We start from the raw sequence: 16,370 nt of genomic DNA, 5'->3' as shown, positions 1-16,370 counted from the left end.
CAATTTGCTTTAATTTGAGTAGTAGTAGGATCAAATAGGCCAAAGAAGACGAAAGATATGCTCAAAATTGTAAGTGTACCTCCAAAAATTAAAAAAAAAGTTAAAACATTTGTATCTCGAAAACCAATCGACAGAAAATTTTTTAAAACTCATTTTCGTGTATAGTAGGTCAAAATCAATGAGAAAAATTATGCTAGAACCAATTCACAAAACGACTGTTGGCTAGTGTAATAAATATAGTTTCAACCTGTATTATCGACATACAAACATTATATCCGAACTTCAAATTACACTATTCGTTTGTTAGCATTTTATGTTTTCGTTGTTTACCTCATTACGCCATTATTCACCACACTACATTTCCCCATTCATATTGCCAGATACAAAACAAAAGTCTGGCAACTTTGTGGACGCAAAGAAATAAATTGATTTTTGCAAGAACAGCTGTTTGTTGTGTGTCCGGAGTTTTCGTTCGTTTGCAAAATATAGTTCTGTTAACAGTCAAAGAATTAAATATACAAGGTACTTTCTTAATAAATATATAAATAAAAATAACTTTAGGAAAGCGATTGGCAAGTAATTATCAATATTCGTATTGTAGTGAAAATAATCGAAAGTTTATAAATGTATTAATGCCGCAGCATATCGGCAAAAGGCTCCATATGTAAAAGTTGGCCAAAACCGCTGCAATGCTATTAAACATAAATGTGCAATGTAATGGTTTTTTGTTATACCGGAATATTTGTATTATCTTTATAGGTCTTTTGTTTAAAGATGACTTTCATATTTTATGTGTGAAAATTAAATATGTATTTGTTTTAAACTCAAAGATAAACTTTGACTATGTTAATATCTTTCGAGGGCTGTTTGCCACATAACCTTATCATAGGATAACAAGGACAGCAAAATGCCCGCCTATTTTAAGGAATCGAAAAAGGGTTTCTTCATTTATAGTCTCACATGATACATCTGTTTTGTAGAGCTAATTCGTCCTCTCCATTAATATTCGATAATAATTCTCTGCTCTTTGACGTAAGCGATGTTAAAAAACAATAAACATCTGGAACAACAATGTGCAAGTTGCATATTAAATTGTTACTGTTTTTAGGTTAGGTAGTTGTCCATATCAATTAAAAATATAGGATGAAGTGAATAATTTTTACAATTTAACATCATTTTCCATTTGCAATCACAACCCTAGAAATGGAGTGTATTTTTAAATAAAATTGTTAGGCGGAAGGGTTTTAAATAACTTCTCGTAAAGTACATTGTGGAAAAACTATTATGGTATGGATAGATCCTGAGGTTTGGTTTACCCATAATGTAGTTTTGTAGACATTGAAGGAATATTCATTCAATGACTTCAGTTAACCAAAGTAGAGCTGGTATACTTCTCGTTGAGGGTTTCATAGCCTCGCATGTGTTTACAGATATTTGCCGGTGAGGAGGACCGTAAATGTAAATTAAGCACACATTAAACCTTGTCTAGTTCGAGATCCTCTGCGACTGAGAAGTATAGAAAATGACATGTGTCAAATGGTACATACACCTTTATCGCTTAGAGACCAATAAACACTTGCGGCCATTTTCATGTTTAATTGCCATTTAACAGCAAATATTTTCTCTCCGGTTAACCTTATTCTGAAAAATTTTGGGCAGTTAAGTTCCTAGCTGACATATGGAGTGTATAGGCAAGATGATAGATATGACCATAGTGCGATTTAGCTAAGCTAAGGTAGCACTAACAGAGCTTTATGATAATGGGGATAAGGGGCACATTCTATTTTGATCAAACAAGATACATATTTAAAATCTTCAGCGATACGAATATCATTCTGTAACGATTCTGTTGGTGTCGTGGGTACCTACCTATTATTTCAACCATAGGGGGATTTCTAACTTGCCTCTTACATAGACGTTTTTATAACATTCTACAGGTTTAGATTAGTGTCTTGTTTCTTGTGCTAAATGATACGAAATGAAAATTAAAGTCAATATCTAGAATAGCCTTCAATACGCGTAACTATTCACTTTTAATGTTCTAATTTACAAAAAAAATCCTCTGCAGTGTTCACTTCAGTGCATTGAAAAGCTATAATTCACACGGAGCGAATAGAGTGGTTGTACAACGATAATGATTGAAAAAAAAAAGAAATAAGGATATACGGCCGTAAGTTCGGCCAGGCCGACTGAAGACTGCAGTGTTCACTTCAGTGCATTGAAAAGCTATAATTCACACGGAGCGAATAGAATGGTTGTAGAACGATAATGATTGAAAAAAAGAAATAAGGATATACGGCCGTAAGTTCGGCCAGGCCGAAGCTTATGTACCCTCCACCATGGATTGCGTAGAAACTTCTACTGAAGACTGTCATCCACAATCGAATTACTTGGGTTGCGATAACACTTGCCGATGGCAAGGTGTCTTAGAACTTCCTAACACCGTAATATATACCACATAGTCCATACATGGTATATATTAAACTAAAAAAGGCCGATTAAATACGTATATAATTAAGTTTAAAGTTTCTATAGAAATCAAATTTTGACAAAATAAAATTTTGACAACATTTTCTATAGAAGTAAAATTTGGAAAAAATTTTCTATAGAAATAAAATTTGGAAAAAAATTCTATAGAAATAAAATTTTGACAGAATTTTTTATAGAAATAAAATTTTGACAGAATTTTCTATAGAAATAAAATTTGGACAAATGTTTTCTATAAAAATAAACTTTTGGTAGATTATTTTTGGCTCGAGTGGCAACCATGATTATGAACCGATATGGACCAATTTTGTGTGATTGGGGATCGGCTATATATAACTATAGACCGGCCTTATACTAACACCATGTTCCAAATTTCAACCGGATCGGATGAATTTAGCTCCTCCAAGAGGCTCCGGAGGACAAATCTGGGGATCGATTTATATGGGGGCTATATATAATTATGGACCGATATGGACCAATTCTTGCATGGTTGTTAGAGACCATATACTAACACCACGTACCAAATTTCAACCGGATCGGATGAATTTTGCTCCTCTAAGAGGCTCCGGAGGTCAAATCTGGGGATCGGCTTATATGGGGGCTATATATAATTATGGACCGATATGGACCACTTTTGGCATGGTTGTTAGAGACAATATACTAACATCACGTACCAAATTGCAATCGGATCGGATGACTTTTGCTCCTCTAAGAGGCTCCGGAGGTCAAATCTGTGGATCGGTTTATATGGGGGCTATATATAATTATGGGCCATGGTGGACCAATTTTTGCATGGTCATTGGAGAACATGTACCAACACCATGTACCAAATTTCAGACGGATCGCCTGAAATTTGGTTCTCTTAGAGGCTTCGCAAGCCAAATCGGGGGATCGGTTTATATGGGGGCTATATGTAATTATGGAACGATATGAACCAATTTTTGCATGGTTGTTAGAGACTATATATTAACACCATGTACCAAATTTCAGCCGGATCGGATGAAATTTGCTTCTCTTAGAGCAATCGCAAGCCGAATTTGGGGGTCCGTTTATATGGGGGCTATACGTAAAAGTGGACCGATATGGACACATTTTTACGTGGTTGTTAGAGACCATATACTAACACCATGTACCAAATTTCAGCCGGATCGGATGAAATTTGCTTCTCTTAGAGCAATCGCAAGCCGAATTTTGGGGTCCGTTTATATGGGGGCTATACGTAAAAGTGGACCGATATGGCCCATTTGCAATACCATCCGACCTACATCAATAACAACTACTTGTGCCAAGTTTCAAGTCGATAGCTGGTTTCGTTCGGAAGTTAGCGTGATTTCAACAGACGGACGGACGGACGGAAATCATAAACTTTTGCGAAGTTTCCTTAAAATTGCTTCAGATTTAAATGTTTCCCATATTTTTTTACTAACATTGTGTTCCACCCTAGTGCATTAGCGGACTTAAATTTTGAGTCTATAGATTTTGTAGAAGTCTATCAAATTCTGTCCAGATCGAGTGATATGTAAATGTATGTATTTGGGACAAACTTTTATATATAGCCCCCAACACATTTGACGGATGTGATATGGTATAATATAGTCGGCTCCGCCCTACTTTAGACTTTTCTTACATGTTTTTTTTTTTTTTTTTTTGAATAACCTAGTATTTGGTCTTGTGATGTAATATATCCGGCTGATGAGTCCTTTTCTGTAGCTGGTTACATTCCTCTGCCTCCACCCCTTCGTTATGTGGACGAGGCCCTCACGGTCGGAAGGGGCGGGAAAGTGGGCGATGGGACCGTTCGATAAAAATTCACCATATTCCTCTTTTGATCCTGGGTTGATATTTTGACTTTTTTCGTAAATCGATTCGGCGATTTTGGTCAATATGAAAAGTCAATATGAGCCGAATTGTCAATAGTGGATTGGTTGGATTATAAAAAGTTTAGTTTGACTTTTTTTGCAAAACGTAGGAAAGTCGTTTTTGGACTTTTATATCTCTAATATAGACTCACGACAGAAGGCATAGCAAGATGTAAATCATGCTGAACAGCAGTTTCGCTACCATATGGTTTTACACAAATTACCTTTTATTAACATAATAAAATATTTGTAAAACATAAATGTATTATAAACCATAAAGTAGCTTCTATAAATTTAACAGGTTCATTTGATTACCAGAGATATTTATGATATTGTTCATAAAAAAAATTTAAATCATAAATTATGATTTATTAGTTTTTTTTGTTAATTATTAGACAGGTATTTTATCAAAGGATAGAGAAAGTAGTACCCATAAAGAGTCTTATATTATTTTTCCCTTGTACTTCAACCATAGTTATAATATATGGCAGGAGATTAGATGAGCTAGTAAGAAATCATGTGGAAAAGAAAACAACAAAAACGAACATATTGTCAAGAATTGATGGTAATAGAACGTCCCATACCAGCTGTTATGAGAAAAAAAACTGGCCTTATAAAATACCATCTTTTCTTTGGCTGGGATTTTGCAGATAATAAATGACCTAAGTTTTTTTTGTAGCTGCATTACAGAAGGAAGACACGAAAAGAACCTTAAATGTTATGAAAATTAGTGTAATTTATTTTATGAGTGGTATAATGGTATTTGCAGGATTGTAAGGATGGTTGGTGTACGCCGCCATGGTGGTAGGTTAAAGTGTAATAATTTGTAATAATTTGTACAACCATGTCCCACATGGTTGTCTTCTAAGAAAAAAAGTCAACAAATTATGATATCACCTTTTTGTCCTTTCCAAATATGAAATCTACAAATATATATGTCTTTTTACCATTGTTCATTTGGAATGGTATATTGTAAAGATAATCTCTTGGAAATATTTACGTAAGATTCCAACGTATTCGTATTCACTAGGATTTGATAACTTTGTCACATTATTTGTGACAGTTTGATTGAATGTGACAGAATGGGTGAGAGGCTTGATAAATTGCTACTTTCAATTGTAGATATTAAAGGTTAATTTATTTAGAGGGGCCAATGGTCAGCAAGAGAGTTTCGTCAAAAAAGTAAAAGGATGCGGAAGTGGAGCAAAATCAAATCAGAAGCAAAGAATTGTATATGGGCTTGCCATAAGGCAGGATTCATCTTTTTATGCAATGCCTACATTAATTTCATATTAATTTTCAGTTGTGTTGCTATTTCAGTATTTCCGATTACATTTGATAAAATAAGAGAAGTCTCAAAGAAACAAAACTTCCTCTTTATGTCTTTACTTCAAATCCAATATTAGAATACATTGTTAAACTTATGATCAAATTAACTTCTGTTTATTGGAAAAAAATTTTTTGTTTTTGTTTTAGTTTATTTTTATACCCTCCACCATAGGATGGGGGTATATTAACTTTGTCATTCCGTTTGTAACACATCGAAATATTGCTCTAAGACCCCATAAAGTATATATATATTCTGAGTCGTGGTGAAATTTTGAATCGATCTGAGCATGTCCGTCCGTCCGTCTGATGAAATCACGCTAACTTCCGAACGAAACAAGCTATCGACTTGAAACTTGGCACAAGTAGTTGTTATTGATGTATTGATGATGATCGGTCCACTTTTACGTATAGCCCCCATATAAACGGACCCCCAAATTTGGCTTTCGGGGACTCTAAGAAAAGCAAATTTCATCCGATCCAGCTGAAATTTGGTACATGATGTCAGCATATGATCTTTAACAACCATGCAAAAATTGGTCCACATCGGTCCATAATTATATATGTTATAGCCCCCATATAAACCGATCCCCCGATTTGGCTTGCGGAGCCTCTAAACGAAGCAAATTTCATCCGATCCGGCTGAAATTTGGTACATGGTGTAAGTATATGGTCTCTAACAACTATGCAAAAATTGCTATACATCGGTTAATAATTATATATAGCCCCCATATAAACTGATCCCCCGATTTGGCTTGCGGGCCTTCTAAGAGATGCAAATTTCATCCGATCCGGCTGAAATTTGGTACATGGTGTTAGTATATGGCCTCTAATGACCATGCAAAAAATGGTCCACATCGGTGCATAATTATATATAGCCCCCATATAAACCTATCACCAGATTTGACCTCCGGAGCCTCTTGGAAGACCAAAATTCATGTGATTCAGTTGAAATTTGGTACGTGGTGTTAATATATGGCCTCAAGCACCCATGCAAAAATTGGTCGAAATCGGCCCATAAATATATATAGCCCTAGATCTGACCTCCGGAGCCCCTTGGAAGAGAAAATTCATCCGATTCGGTTGAAATTTGGTAAGTGATGTTAGTATATGGTATCCAACAACCATGCTGGAATTGGTTCATATCAGTCCATAATTATATATAGCCCCCATATAAACCGATCCCCAGATTTTACCTCCGGTGCCTTTTGGAGAAGCAAAATTCATCCGATCTGGTTGAAATTTGGTACGTGGTGGTAGTATATGATATTTAACAACCATGCCAAAAGTGGTCCATATCAGTCCATAATCAAATATAGCCCCCATATGAACCGATCGCGAGATTTGGTTTTGGAGCCTCTTGGAGGAGCAAATTTCATCCGAGTCACTTGAAATTTGGTACATTGTGCTAGTATGTGGCCATTAACAACCATGCCTAACTAGGTCCATATTGGTCTATAGTTATATATAGCCCTCAGATAAATCTATTCCCAATCACACAAAAATTGGTCCATATCAATTTCATAATTGTATATAGCCCCCATATAAGCGACCCCCATATTTCAATTCTGGCTCTCTACCATGTATGGACTAACTCACAATTTAGAAAACGATGTTAAGAAGTTTTAAGATACCACAACCCAATTAATTCGATTGTGGATGACAGTCTTTAGTACAAGTTTCTATACAATCCATGGTGGAGGGTACATAAGATTCGGCCTGGCCGAACTTACGGCCGTATATACTTGTTTTTTTTTTTTTAAATTTTTATACCCATCACCATAAGATGGTGATAGGGGTATAATAATTTTGTCTTTCCGTTTGAAACACATCGAAATATGGATATGCGGCAATATAAAGTGGAGCTCGACCGAAGCGGTTTTTTTTTGCGAAGCCGATATTCGGCCAAAAATTCCCGAAACTTGTAATTAAATAAATTTGGTGTGGTTTAGTTCAATATTAGCATATTTTATTCAACGAAGGCATACGAAACAACAATAAAAAGTAATTCAGTCCATGTATTATAATATTCTTGCAGAACTAACAAACTTTTTAGTATTCAAACTTTAGTAGTTTGATATAATGACAAACAAAGATTTTTTATAATTTTTACCTTTTTTGTCAACATAGTTCCCTTCAAGAGCGATACAACGATTATAACGACCTTCCAATTTTTTGATACCATTTTGGTAGTACTCCTTCGGTTTTGCCTCAAAATAGGCCTCAGTTTCGGCGATCACCTCTTCATTGCAGCCAAATTTTTTCCCTGCGAGCATCCTTTAGAGGTCTGAGAACAAGAAAAAGTCGCTGGGGGCCAGATCTGGAGAATACGGTGGGTGGGGAAGCAATTCGAAGCCCAATTCATGAATTTTTGCCATCGTTCTCAATGACTTGTGGCACGGTGCGTTGTCGTGGTGGAACAACACTTTTTTCTTCTTCATATGGGACCGTTTTGCCGCGATTTCGACCTTCAAACGCTCCAATAACGCCATATAATAGTCACTGTTGATGGTTTTTCCATTCTCAAGATAATCGATAAAAATTATTCCATGCGCATACCAAAAACGGAGGCCATTACTTTGCCAGCGGACTTTTGAATCTTTCCAAGCTTCGGAGACGGTTCACCGGTCGCTGTCCACTCAGCCGACTGTCGATTGGACTCGATTGGAGGAGTGTAGTGATGGAGCCATGTTTCATCCATTGTCACATATCGACGGAAAAACTCGGGTGTATTACGAGTTAACAGCTGCAAACACCGCTCAGAATCATCAACACGTTGTTGTTTTTGGTCAAATGTGAGCTCGCGCGTCACCCATTTTGCAGAGAGCTTCCGCATATCCAAATATTGATGAATGATATGACCAACACGTTCCCTTGATATCTTTAAGGCCTCTGCTATCTCGATCAATTTCATTTTAGGTCATTCAAAATCATTTTGTGGATTTTTTTGATGTTTTCGTCGGTAACCACCTCTTTCGGGCGTCCACTGCGTTCACCGTCCTCCGTGCTCATTTCACCACGCTTGAATTTTGCATACCAATCAATTATTGTTGATTTCCCTGGGGCAAAGTCCGGAAACTCATTATCAAGCCAAGTGTCTGCTTCCACCGTATTTTTCCCTTCAGAAAACAGTATTTTATCAAAATACGAAATTCCTTTTTTCCATTTTTTTCACAATAACAAAAGTTGCTTCACAAAAGACGCTCTATCTCACAAACTAATTGACTTACAGACATCAAATTTTGACACGAATCATTTGAAGGTTGGTACTATATAAAAATAATATGCATTTAATACTAGCGACGAGATCTATGTGTCAGACCGGGGACTTATCAGCCAACCTATTAAGTTTACTTCTTATTATTTTCAAAAAAAAATGTGTTATTTTCTTCTGAGTTAGCGATATATCATTATCTAATGTATTTTCTATTGTTATGAGTGCTGAATAGAATTAGTCACTTGTGTCAGTTCTATGGGCGTAGGAATTTAGGTTATTAATAGATTTCCTTGCCTCGCTCAATGTGACTGAATTTAGCGGTTGGTCTTCTTCATGTTCCTCCTTGTTTTTGTGCAAATCTAAAAGTTCAGCATCAGTAAGAACTCCATAAACACAGATGTCATTATCAACTTGAGCAAAATCCTAACAAGTTAAATCTCCACAGTTAGGAAGAAGTCCCCACCACCAGATCCACCAATTTTTACACGGGCCGATCAATTTTGTGGTACAACTCCACTTAGACGGAAATTTTAGACAAACGATAGTTACCATTTGCTTTTCGCTGTAACGAAATTTGTTTGGAAGAAGATATTTAGGACTCGTATGAACGTTAAAAAAATTGGTCAGAGCCGAGTTCGGGTGCGAGCATTTTGGCTTGGCAAAGAACCATATAAAAAGTGGCAATGTCGGATTAAGACGGCAGACAATTATAATATCGATAGAATTGACGTTAACATGACACCAAAAATTATATTCCGGCAAGTAATAATAGAAAACTTCCTTTGCCAGCCGAAATCGTCCGAAATTGAGCCTGCAAAAAGATCACTTTCTAACAGTGCACACCATTTCAAATCCATGTAAGATATTAGTTGTTATCTTATTATTTTAAGTTCATCTCATCTTCCAATTTGTATGGAATTTGGAAGGATGTCCATAAGATATAATGCAATACAATTCACTTTTTAATTTCAAATTATCAAACACTTCGCTAACTAAATGTTGTCATTTCACTTTGTTCGTATCGATCATTTTTTCGATACGATTATAAATTCGATATTGAATGCCGTGATTAGTCCCCTGTTCATATTTGAGAGGTGTCCGGTCTTCAGAGTGTCCAAGCTTGAGAGGTTTCACATCACTTTTTATTATAAACGTTGATTCTTTTACAGTGTGTAAAAACAATTTCTAAAGGCTAACTCAAAAAACAACATTTTTGCGACAAAAATATTCCATATCCATCGTTAACAATAAAAACATTTTGTTCTTAAAATATGTTTGGGGTGATCATATTTCTTCTCTGCCTGTAGTCGAATATATAAACATTTATTATTGCTTTCTAAAAGTTTACAACCAGAGAAGGGACATGTTCCAAGACCAAAATATTATTTCTAGACGGTAACCATGTAACATGTTTGTCCCAATCATGTTATTTTCTCGAAAATTATATATCTGATTTCGGCAACCATGTATAGGTTTGCCAAAAAAAAACACATTTTGCAATAAAAATGGTCCATATTCACCGTCCGAAAATAACATTTTGCTCTTCAAACATATTTTGGGTGATCAAATTCCTTCTCTGCGTGTAGAATCTTAAGCCTAGTACTAAGATCACGTTTTCACACGAAAAACTGTTATACTCCATATAAAAAAGGTTAGCGCGGAATAAATGCGAAATCTTTGTTTTGAGCATTTTAAAGGAAAAAATTTATACAACCCTGGATGTTTCGCACGAAAAAATAGGCAGGTATAATATTTCGCATAAATATGTTAACATCCCTGGGTTTGAGACCCTATTTACGGAGATATATGAAGATATTCGTTTTTCGCATAAACGAACTTAGTACTAGGCATTAGATTATGTTTCAGCTTAAAAATATAGTTTGCTTATATCAGTCGCTCTTATTTTTATTCGAACTTTTTGCTATGATTGTTATATCATGTTGTTGTGTTCGCAAGTAAAAAGCTAATTTTCCATTTCTCTGAACTTATCCAACCACTTATCCATTCATCTGACCTTGCTTAATGTATTTAGTTCATATTTTTCTTTTTTCTGGAAATGTTGCTCTTCATATCCTTTGGCTTTCCCGTTTCTTTTGATATCACATTTATTTGAGTTTTTTTTTTTGTTTCTTCACAACTTAATTTGTAATTCATTGTTGTAAATGAAGTCAGGCGGAAAGACAATGTTTGTCCTTAATAAGCAATGCAAAAATATAACCATTGCTGGCTGGATAAACTACGAGCATGATTCTTATCCCACTGAGGCATTGGCAAAACAGCAAAACAATTGTTGCTAATTATCTCGGCGGTCTTTTTGTATATGCGCTATAAGCGTTTATAAAATCTTTCTGCAGACAACTTCTGCTTAAGTCATACGGGGAAATGAATTTCCTCGAAAGAGGTGTTTCCTGTTTTTTTTTTTTTTTGTTTATTCTTCAATACTTCATTATATCATAAACGTTTTGCTATATGTTTCTGTTTTCTATCTGTAAGGTTATTTACAGTTGGTTTGGCGCGCATAATTGTATTAAATTAAATTCCAAATAAATGAGTTTCAATACTGAACATTGTTGGGTAATACGAGTAAAACCTCTCTAGGTTAGGTTAGGTTATGGAGGTTGACACCAATCCGAACTAGCGGGTTTGTGTCCACTTAGACCTCTCTAAACTTGGACACTTCGAATAGCAAACACCCTCTAAAAGTGGACAGTTTTTTTGAGAAAATTAATCTCATATAAGTGGTGTCCACTTACAAGAGGAAATTGGAAAACAAATTATGGTGTCCACTTCTGTATGTTATAGAAACAATCTGATATAAGTATTGTTTTTGTATTGCTAACGTCGTATCAGGAAAACATTGTAAAAAAATATTTTCCAGAAGTCAATACGAGTATCGATATTATATTTAAATATTGAATTGGTTTTCATTTTCAAAATTCTATATAACGTTCCACATCGATACTTTTGTGTTTGTTTCAATCTCAATTTTTATGGCATACTTTTAGGCGCAATAATTTTTTGCTGTAGGCAGATCTGCCAAAAACTTCATGATAAATCGCAGTGTTGCCATGTTATTTTTGATTCTTCCCCACAAATCTCTAGAAAAAAAACGTTACATTGGTCTAGGCTTTTTTCAAAAAACCCCAAAAAATTCAGAAATGTAAATAGTACAAAAAAGGGGTCCCAAATTTCGTGAAAAATCCAGTAATGATACACTTTAAAAATTAAATTTAACACAAATATATATTTTTCTTTGGGTGTAATAATACAATCTGTATATTAATTTAAAAAGCAGGCAAAACAAAATAATTAAATGTATAAATCTTCTAAATCAAATTAATTAAAAAACTGTTTATAAAGTATAAATAATAGAAATAAAAAAAAAACAGAAATTAAAGTTCAGTAAATATATACATTATTCGCAAACATTTTAGGCACAAAATTATGAGAACAATAATTTCATGAAAATTTAACTCTTAAAATGCTTGCAGCTGCTACGATTTCTTAAATTAGTTTTAATTGTGTCAAATATTAAAAATGCCCTTTCGAAAGAAGTGTTTGAAAAAGATAACGAAAATAACGCTATTGCATACAGGTTGGCTGATAAGTCCCCGGTCTAACACATAGATGGCGTCGCTAGTATTAAATGCATATTATTTTTATACAGTATCAACCTTCAAATGATTCGTGTCAAAATTTGACGTCTGTAAGTCAATTAGTTTGTGAGATAGAGCGTCTTTTGTGAAGCAACTTTTGTTATTGTGAAAAATGGAAAAAAAGGAATTTCGTGTTTTGATAAAATACTGTTTTATGAAGGGGAAAAATACGGTGGAAGCAAAAACTTGGCTTGATAATGAGTTTCCGGACTATGCCCCAGGGAAATCAAAAGTAATTGATTGGTATGCAAAATTCAAGCGTGGTGAAATGAGCACGGAGGACGGTGAACGCAGTGGACGCCCGAAAGAGGTGGTTACCGACGAAAACATCAAAAAAATCCACAAAATGATTTTGAATGACCGTAAAATGAAGTTGATCGAGATAGCAGAGGCCTTAACGATATCAAAGGAACGTGTTGGTCATATCATTCATCAATATTTGGATATACGGAAGCTCTGTGCAAAATTGGTGCCGCGCGAGCTCACATTTGACCAAAAACAACAACGTGTTTATGATTCTGAGCGGTGTTTGCAGCTGTTAACTCTCGTAATACACCCGAGTTTTTCCGTCGATATGTGACAATGGATGAAACATGGCTCCATCACTATCTCCTGAGTCCAATCGACAGTCGGCTGAGTGGACATCGACCGGTGAACCGTCTCCGAAGCGTTGAAAGACTCAAAAGTCCTCTGGCAATGTAATGGCCTCTGTTTTTTTGAGATGCGCATGGAATAATTTTTATCGATTATCTTGAGAAGGGACAAACCATCAACAGTGACTATTATATGGCGTTATTGGAGCGTTTGAAGGTCGAAATCGCGGCAAAACGGCCCCATATGAAGAAGAACAAGTATATACGGCCGTAAGTTCGGCCAGGCCGAAGCTTATGTACCCTCCATTGCGTAGAAACTTCTTCTAAACACTGCCATCCACAATCGAATTACTTAAGTTGCGGTAACGCTTGCCGATGGCAAGGTATCTTAAACCTCCTAACACCATCTTCTAAATTGTATGTAAGTCCATACGTGGTATATATTAAATCAAAAAAGATCGATCCAATACGTTTGACAAAGTAGACATAAAATTTTGACAAAATTTTCTATAGAAATAAAATTTTCACAAAATTTTCTATAGAAATAAAAATTTTGACAAAATATTCTATAGAAAGAAAATTTTGACAAAAATTTCTACAGAAATAAAATTTTAACAAAATTTTCTATAGAAATAAACTTTTGACAAAATTTTCTGTAGAAATAAACTTTTGACAAAATTTTCTATAGAAATAAAATCTTGGTAGATTATTTGTGGCTCGAGTGGCAACCATGATTATGAACCGAATAAAATTTGAACAAAATTTTCTATAGAAATAAAATTTTGACAAAATTTTCTATAGAAATAAAATTTTGAAAATGATGAAAATTTTATTATGAACCAAATAAAATTTTAACAAAATTTTCTCTAGAAATAAAATTTTGACAAAATTTTCTCTAGAAATAAAATTTTGACAAAATTTTCTATAGAAATAAAATTTTGACAAAATTTTCTATAGAAATAAAATTTTGACAAAATTTTCTATAGAAATAAAATTTTGGTAGATTATTTTTGGCTCTAGTGGCAACCATGATTATGAACCGATATGGACCAATTTTTGTGTGATTGGACCAATTTTGGTATGGTTGTTAGGGACCATATACTAACACCACGTTCCTAATTTGAACCGGATCGGATGAATTTTGCTCCTCCAAGAGGCTCCGGAGGTCAAATCTGGAGAACGTTTTATATGGGGCCTATATATAATTATGGACCGATATGGACCAATTCTGGCACGGTTGTTAAAGATCATATACTAACCCATATTCCAAATTACAACCGGCTTGGATGAAATTTGCTTCTCTTGGAGACTTGGCTAGCCAAATCTGGGGATCGGTTTATATGGGGGCTAATTATGAACCGATGTGGACCAATCTTTGCATGGTTGTTAGAGACCATATACCAACATCATGTACCAAATTTCAGCCGGATCGGATGAAATTTGCTTCTCTTTGAGGCTCCGCAAACCAAATCTGGGGATAGGTTTATATGGGGGTTATATATAATTATAGGTTAGGTTAGGTTAGGTGGCAGCCCGATGTATCAGGCTCACTTAGACTATTCAGTCAATTGTGATACCACATTGGTGAAGTTCTCTCTTATCACTGAGTGCTGCCCGATTCCATGTTAAGCTCAATGACAAGGGACCTCCTTTTTATAGCCGAGTCCGAACGGCGTTCCACATTGCAGTGAAACCACTTAGAGAAGTTTTGAAACCCTCAGAAATGTCACCAACATTACTGAGGTGGGATAATCCACCGCTGAAAAACTTTTTGGTGTTCGGTCGAAGCAGGAATCGAACCCACGACCTTGTGTATGCAAGGCGGGCATGCTAACCATTGCACCACGGTGGCTCCGATGTGGACAAATTTTTGCATGATTGTTAGAGACCATATACCAACACCATGTCCCAAATTTCAGCCGGATCGGATGAAATATGCTTCTCTTAGAGGCTCCACAAGCCAAATCTGGGGATCGGTTTATACGGGGGCTATATATTATTAAGGACCGATATGAACCAATTTTTGCATGGTTGTTAAGACACCATATACCAACACCATGTACCAAATTTCAGCCGGATCGGATGAAAATTGCTTCTCTTTTAGGCTCCGCAAGCCAAATCTGGGGATCGGTTTATATGGGGGCTATATATAATTATGAACCGATGTGGACCAATTTTTGCATGGTTGTTAGAGACCATATACCAACACCATGTACCAAATTTCAGCCGGATCGGATGAAATATGCTTCTGTTAGAGGCTCCACAAGCCAAATCTGAGGGTCCCTTTATATGGGGGCTATACGTAAAAGTGGACCGATATGGCCCATTTGCAATACCATCCGACCTACATCAATAAAAACGACTTGTGCCATGTTTCAAGTCGATAGCTTGTTTCGTTCGGAAGTTAGCGTGATTTCAACAGACGGACGGACGGACGGACGGACGGACATGCTTAGATCGACTCAGAATTTCCACAAGTCATTGAGAACGATGGCAAAAATTCATGAATTGGGCTTCGAATTGCTTCCCCACCCACGGTATTCTCTAGATCTGGCCCCCAGCGACTTTTTCTTGTTCTCAGACCTCAAAAAGGATACTCGCAGGGAAAAAATTTGGCTGCAATGAAGAGGTGATCGCCGAAACTGAGACCTATTTTGAGGCAAAACCGAAGGAGTACTACCAAAATGGTATCAAAAAATTGTAAGGTCGTTATAATCGTTGCATCGCTCTTGAAGGGAACTTTGTTGAATAATAAAAACGAATTTTGACAAAACAAATGTGTTTTTCTTTGTTAGACCGGGGACTTATCAGCCAACCTGTTATATATAACAAAAATTCCTTGAGGCATTATTATCGATTGTTTACATTTTGTTCCCAAAAAAAAAAAATATGTGGCAAAACTGTGTTATTGAAACGCAAACGAAATTTTGTCAAAGGTGTGAACGTGAGTAATATTTTACTCACGCTATCCCACACTCAAGATGCAAAAATCTTACTCATGCATGATATCGAAAAGAAAATTTGCACTTACGCACGAAAATGTGACTAACGAATAATTTTATGGGAAATTAAACTGCGGGATGCGACTGAAAACATGAATGAAAACATAAATAAACTCGAGAGCGTTATTAAACTCTTTTTATCACCCTAAGTGTAACTCAATTGTAAATAAATTCCGCTCGTAAGCGTTTTATGTTCGTGAGCGTTACTATTTTCGTGAACGTAGTTTTCC

At 35.6% G+C, this 16,370-nt stretch overlaps 1 protein-coding gene across 3 annotated transcripts in view; it reads left to right on the top strand.

The window, feature by feature from the left end:
• The first annotated feature begins 397 nt into the window (after positions 1–397).
• LOC142241732 (prolyl endopeptidase) overlaps positions 398–16,370 on the top strand; it is a 53,917-nt gene continuing 37,944 nt past the window's right edge. The window contains exon 1 of one of the 3 annotated variants that reach the window (XM_075313515.1): positions 398–522. The gene's annotated coding sequence lies outside the window, so the exon portion shown is untranslated. Of the gene's footprint in view, positions 577–16,370 lie in introns of all 3 variants that reach the window. The other 2 variants (XM_075313516.1, XM_075313517.1) reach the window with 2 other exon arrangements.

This window comes from Haematobia irritans, chromosome 5, assembly GCF_050003625.1.
Source record: "Haematobia irritans isolate KBUSLIRL chromosome 5, ASM5000362v1, whole genome shotgun sequence".
Taxonomy (NCBI): domain Eukaryota; kingdom Metazoa; phylum Arthropoda; class Insecta; order Diptera; family Muscidae; genus Haematobia; species Haematobia irritans.
This window is presented reverse-complemented; position numbering and strand designations above follow the sequence as displayed.